Consider the following 7064-nt stretch of genomic DNA (forward strand, 5'->3'; position numbering starts at 1 on the left):
CATGTACCCCAGAACTAAAAATAAAAATTTTTAAAAATGATATGTGAACCTAGAAGTACATCATCAAGGAAGAAAAGTGATTAGGTTGTATTGGTCAAATGTTTAAGATCCTGTGTGCACAGAAAATGCTTTTAGAGATACTCTTTTATTATCATTTAAAGTATTCTGAATCTCTCTTTAATTTCTCTTAGGGTTCTATAAAGTAAATGAAAGAGCAATGTGTGGATCGGAGAGCATAAGATTTATTAGCCATTATAAAGATGATAATACCATGAAAATGGCAAAAAGGCAACGTGTTAATCACTTCACAGTTACAAGGAAAAAATTCGCACGTTGCAGAGAGGCAGCACACAGGCAGGGGTCTTGCTGGTCTGATGGCTTCAGCCTGTCCTTTAAAGGAAAGGAGAGAATTTTACTAGCCAATTTGAGGCAAAAACTTGGCTTTAATGATTTGTTTTACCCGTTATTAGTGGTAAACCCCAATTATAATTGTGGGGTTCCCTAGGTTGTTGCCTTTTATTTCAGAAAGTATTGCACAGCTTCCAAATCAAAATTAAATTTATCTTTAACTTAAATATCTGCTATTCAAAAAGAATGGGGCTCATTTAGTTCTATGGGGATCAGGTGTCACAAAATCAAACACCCCCATCACAAACTACAAATATATATAGAAATGAAATAAATAAAATTTAAATGTAAAAAAAGCCATTATGATGGGACTAGAGTCTGTGCCACATATACCATCAATTAATTAAGTCCCATGTGAAAATATTTTCACCCTTACAGTGGACGTAAGTTTTACGGATCATACTCTGTCTCTTCAGCCCCTTTAACATGCCTGCCACTTCTCTGTGAACATGCATCACCACCCAGTCCACCCTCACTACACACACACACACACACACACACAAAACTGTTAGTCTTCCAAAAAAGAGTCCAGGGGCAGGCATTGTTTTCTCCTGCATTGCTCTGCACTTGGGATATCAAAAACCCAAGCCCAGGCCCAGGATTCATTACCCTATTCTCTTCTTCTACTCAGAGTAAATCTTCCTACATTTCGTAAGTATTTAATGAGCATTTACTATGTGCCAGACACAGTTTTAGCTGTGAGAAATAAGAGCAAAATCAGATACACTCATCATTCTTTTTGATACTATAATTAATGAAAGGGGACAGATATTAATCCAATGGTTAAATATGTATCAATGTGGAACAACAGTGTTGATTATGAATGAGAGAGATATAGGCCACACAAGATTACAAAACAGAGGATCTGACTAAGTCAGAGACGACCAAGAAGGCTTCTCTAGGATGTGACACTTAAACTGGGATGCAGAGGAAGGGAAGTCACTAATGAGACAAGGAGGGGAAGAGGGAGCACTCTATGAGGAAGCCCAAGTGAAATTTCAACTGGGAGTTGATTGTTGAGTAAGTCCTGCCACTTAATTAAGTAGAAGCCTTTCTGTTCTTTTTTATTTATGGCATATTCATTCATTTATTGATTTAATTTATTAAAAATCTGGGTTTGTTAAGGGCAGCAGAGGTATCAAGAATGAGAAGCAAATATGACATCAAAAGCACAAGCAATGAAAGCAAAAATAGACAAATGGGACAACATCAAACTTAAAAAACGTCTGTGCATCAAAAGAAACATTCAGTAGAATAAAAAAATCAACCTACAGAATGGGAGAATATATTTGCAAACCACATACCTGATAAGGGGTCGTCTTCAGATTACGTAAGAAACTCCTACAACTCGACAGCAACAACCACCACAATTACAACCAGAATAAAACACTGGCAAAGGACTTGAACAGATATTTCTCTAAAGAAGGTATACAAATGCCAACAGGCATACGAAAAGATGCTCAACAGCACTATTCATAAGAGAAATGCAAATCAAAGTCACAACGAGCTATCTCCTCGCACCCTGTAGGAGGGTCGCTATCAAAAGAACACAAAATAACAAGAGTTGACAAGGATGTAGAGAAATTGGAACCCTTGTGCACTGTTGGTGGGCCTGTAAAATGTTGCAGCCATTGTGGACAACAATATGGAGTTTTCTCAAAAAATTAAAAACAGAATTACTGTTTGCTCTAACAATCCACTTTCTGGATATATATCCAAAGAATTCAAAGCAGAACCTCAAAGAGATACTTGCACACCTATGTTCATTTTTTCACGACAGCCACAAGGTAGAAGCGACCCACATGTCCACTGATGAATGGATAAAGAAAATATGGTATATATATGCAATAACAGAATATTATGCAGCCTTAAAAAAAAATAAAGAAATCCTGTCACATGCTACAGCATGGACAGACATTATGCTAAGTGAAACAAGCCGGTCACAAAAGGACAAATACTGTATGACTTTACTCATATGATGTATCCAAAGTAGTCAAAAATCACAGAGACAAAAAATGGAAAGGTAGTTTCTAACTGGGGGAACTGGGGGAGAGGGCATTAGTGATTAATAGGCACTGAGTTTCAATTTTGCAAGATAAAAAAGTTCTAAACATCTGTTGCTGCAAGACAATAGTTAAGACTTCTGAACCGTACATTTAAAAAAATTAAAGACATTAGCTTCTGGTTCCAGGAAGCCATGGCTTACGATGCAGACATGTCCAAGTCCAAGAACCACACCACACACAACCAGTCCCGAAAATGGCACAGAAATGGCATCAAGAAACCCCGATCACAAAGATACAATCTCTCTCTTTTTTTTTTTTTTAATTGAGACGGTGTCTCGCTCTGTCGCCCAGGCTGGAGTGCAGTGGCTTGATCTTGCCTCACTGCAACCTCCGCCTCCCAGGTTCACGCCATTCTGCTGCCTCAGCCTCCCGAGTAGCTGGGACGACAGGTGCCTGCCACCACGCCCGGCTAATTTCTTATATTTTTAGTGGAGACAGGGTTTCACCATGTTAGCCAGGATGGTGTCGATCCCTTGACCTCGTGATCCGCCTGCCCTGGCCTCCCAAAGTGTTGGGATTACACTACGCCTGGCCAATATGAATCTCTTAAGGGGGTGGACCCCAAGTTCCTGAGGAACATGTGCTTTGCCAAGAAGCACAACAAGAAGGGCCTAAAGAAGATGCAGGCCAACAGTGTCAAGGCCATGAGCGCACGTGCCGAGGCTATCAAGGCCCTCGTAAAGCCCAAGGAGGTTAAGCCCAAGATCCCAAAGGGTGTCAGCCGCAAGCTCGATCGACTTGCCTACATTGCCCACCCCAAGCTTGGGAGCACAGTGAAACCCCATCTCCACTAAAAATACAAAAATTAGCTGGGCATGGTGGCATGCACCTGTAGTCCCAGCTGCTCGGGAGGCTGAGGCAGGAGAATCGCTTGGACCCAGGAGGTGGAGGTTGCAGTGAATCGAGATCACACCGCTGCACTCCAGCCTGGGCGACAGAAAAAAACTATCTTAAGTTGTAAAAGTTTCCATAAAATTCTGGATGTCTCTTATCCCTTGAAATGATACTATTATCACATGGCCACAGCTGGCTGGAGCTGCATAGCAATCGCTCCCTTCAGAAAGACAAAGCCACATCTCTCTTCTAATTACTCTCCTAATATTTTTCACCACATGCTAAACATTGCATTCATTCAACCAATATTTATTGAGCAGCTACTATGTGCCAGGCATTGTTCCAGGCTGTGGGGATACAAGTAGTGAGCAAGACCAGCCTTCTTACAAAGGAGCCAGTCAAAACAAACATATACATAGTTTATACAATTTAATGTAATGACACTGCTGTGAGGGGGAAAAAGATAAATTCATTTTAGGAACAATTGTGGGAAGAGGAGGGTGATCTTCTTTTATCTTTTTTCCCCAAAGCATAGTTTCCTGCTTCGTAGTACCTATTTCTTCTAAAGGTAGCACTTCCTTCCCACCTTCGATTCTTGATTTCTCCAGTTTTTTTTTTTTTTTTTTTTGGCCAAAGTTTATTGATTATCTCTTCAAAGTGTGCATAAATCCATCTCCTCCTCACTTTTCTAGAATGCCGCAGACGCCCACCACCTCATGCCGAGATGGTTGTAGTGGCTTCCCAATTGGTCTCCTTACCTCTTATCTCTACAAACTTTTCTCCCTCACCCCTGTCCACCTTCCAGCCTGTGTAGATTATTCTTCCTGGGATGTCACTGCCCATGTTTCATCACTTTTCAACTCCACTTCAAGTTCCAGGACAACAATGAGGTGTACATACCTGGGTTTTAGAGTCAGGCAGCCTGGAAGGGATAGTCTGTGTGTCCCTCAGGTTCCTCACTGTAAAATGCAAATGATAATTCTCCCATGAGAGGTCGTGAGAGGGAAATGAGAGGAGGTGTGGGAAGCGCCAGTCCAGTTCCCGGTTGGGGGACTCTCACAATGGAAACAGCGTCTGATCCTCACTGCTGAGTCAAGATGGTCCATCGCTCTCTTGTCTCAATCCTTTAGAATGTATTTGGTGACGAACTGCCGCGTTAACATCCTTTTTCTTATCTACCCAACTAGTTTGACAATTCTCCTAGGAAAACTGAGGCTTTTCTACTCAAAGCCTCAGGGAATTCTGCACATAGCAGGCATTCTGCCTTCATGGTTGAACAAGTTGGGCCTGCATCAGTGTCAGGCCAGGGTGGCAAGTGGGCTGAAGTGCAGCCTGCACTCTGCTGTGAGGCCGGCACCTGCAGGACTGCACCCACTGAGGCAGGGTGGAGGTCCGGGGGGTGCAGGACAGTAGATGTTCATGCTCTCTTCTCAAGTTGCAGCTGAAATTTTGACCCTGTGAAGACCTCCCTGACACCTCCCTGTGCCCATTCCCCTACGGTGACACACAAAGTTGTGTGATAATCATTGGTACGTGTATCTCTCTCTTAGGCTGCATTTACTAAGGGCCAGTGCTCTGTGCTCATATAGTTAATTCGGGTGCCTGGTACTTAGGAAAGCGTTTAATAATGATTACAGAATGAAAGATGACTTTCAAGGAAAGTCCAAATGGGAGGCAGAAAAACTGCAGCATCAGGATAGAGTTACAGATAAAATTTAGAGAGGAGACTTGAGGTGGGAGGAGTGTGGAGGCTTTGATTCCTAGTTATTACTCTGAGTGGAAACATTATCATGCTAGCGCAAACTTAAGGTACAAGAGACATACAAAGCAGAATCTTTGCATCCATGGATGACTACAGACTTTGTTACAATCTGTTTTTTTTATTTTTTATTTATTTTTATTTTTATTTTTTGAGACGGAGTCTCGCTCTGTCGCCCAGGCTGGAGTGCAGTGGCCGGATCTCAGCTCACTGCAAGCTCCGCCTCCCAGGTTTATGCCATTCTCCTGCCTCAGCCTCCTGAGTAGCTGGGACTACAGACGCCTGCCACCTCGCCCGGCTAGTTTTTTGTATTTTTTAGTAGAGACGGGGTTTCACCGTGTTAGCCAGGATGGTCTCCATCTCCTGACCTCGTGATCCGCCCGTCTCGGCCTCCCAAAGTGCTAGGATTACAGGCTTGAGCCACCGCGCCCAGCCTTTTTTATTTTTTAATACTATTTTATTTATACTCACATATGAAAAAATGGTTATACTATCATGTTTACATAGATGATAATATTGGAAACAGCATTCAGTAACAAATTACATTTAAATTTTATAAAGAACACACAAACATTAAAACACTGATTGGTTATAGGAAGCGGAGTTTGAGGAAAAACCATTAGCTATAATTTTTATTTTCATTAAAGAGCAGCACCCTCTGAGAAGAATCAATCAGTAACATTCAGCTATACCATAAAATAATAAGTACAAAGGAATAGTTAGTGATTGTACTGATTTTGCTTTTACTAAGCCATTTTACGTTCCTCGCACTCAAGGCGAATAAATAAAACATAATCTGAAGAAAAATACCTCCTTATTATTATTCGCAATAAAAAAAATCGGCTTCATTCTGCAGGCCTGGGCAGATTGTACAATAGAGAGCACTTAATGGCTCAAGTGGATCAATGTACCGGTTTGATTCTGATCCACGGAATAGAATCTCATCCATATTTGGTGGCTGGACTAACTCCATGGGAGCTGTGATAGACTGAACCATTTTTGTGGTATCCCCAGATCTCACCAAATAAGAAAAGACCCTACCCCAGAAAATACAACAATTGATCTGTCCATAAATTTTATCTATATGCTTGCTCTTCAGTATAAGTTGGAAAAAGGGGCCTTTTCTTGAGCACATGGATAAAAGTACTGCGGTCTAAAGATTGCTGGATCGATATTGTGTTGTTATAATAAAGATAAGGTACACATTGAAACCACTGTCCGATTAAGAAACTTCCACAACTTGTCTCAATTCTTCAAAGAATGGAGTACGTTTCTTTTCTAGGCTGACAATTAGTCCTGTATTGGCATTGCTGCTGGCTATGAAACTCACTACCAAAGGTAATGATTTAATTGAATCACCTCGTAGGTGTAACAGTAACATGATACTTTTATTTTTTGAAAGTCCAAGTTTGCTCCTTTGGTCTGTTGCAAGGGCAAAAGTAGATGAGAAACCAGGTCTCAAAGCACGCTCTGGAGCATTATCATTGGCCACTTCAAAATAGGTACTCCAACTCTGACACAACGATAGCATGGAGCCCTTCAACACTTGGCAACATTTTATACATGAATCGCTTTAGGTCATCCACCATGATGAACTCCCTTCTCTTGCAGGATCAATCTCCATGACTGGGAGTTCTGGGCTGCCCGGTTCTCTCCACTGTCACTTCAGGGACAGCTTCAAAGACCACAATCTGGTTTTATGTTGGGTATATGGCAAATGCAAAGAATGGACTCTCTCTTGGGGTAAGGAAGCCGCCCTTCCTACCACTGTTTTATAGCCTGAGGGAGCTCATGTTAGGCCAAGACCTTAAGGTCTTTCAGAAAACATATCTCAGTTTTGCCGTGGTTTTGAGGTCCTGAACCAAAATTTCACTGGCGGTTCTACCAAATCACAACCTCTGACTGAGTCGCTCCTCTCATATGATTCCCATAACAGAATGTTTTGGTGGAAGTTCTGTTAAGCAGTAAAACCACAGCCAATCAAGAAATCACCGATA

The 7064-nt window shown here is 41.7% G+C and overlaps 1 pseudogene; it reads right to left on the reverse strand.

Moving 5' to 3' along the window:
• Nucleotides 1–6289: 6289 nt before the first annotated feature.
• On the reverse strand, nt 6290–6768 carry LOC139359132 (ragulator complex protein LAMTOR3-like; annotated as a pseudogene).
• Nucleotides 6769–7064: the final 296 nt, after the last annotated feature.

The sequence above is a fragment of the Macaca nemestrina genome, chromosome 16, assembly GCF_043159975.1.
Source record: "Macaca nemestrina isolate mMacNem1 chromosome 16, mMacNem.hap1, whole genome shotgun sequence".
Lineage (NCBI taxonomy): Eukaryota > Metazoa > Chordata > Mammalia > Primates > Cercopithecidae > Macaca > Macaca nemestrina.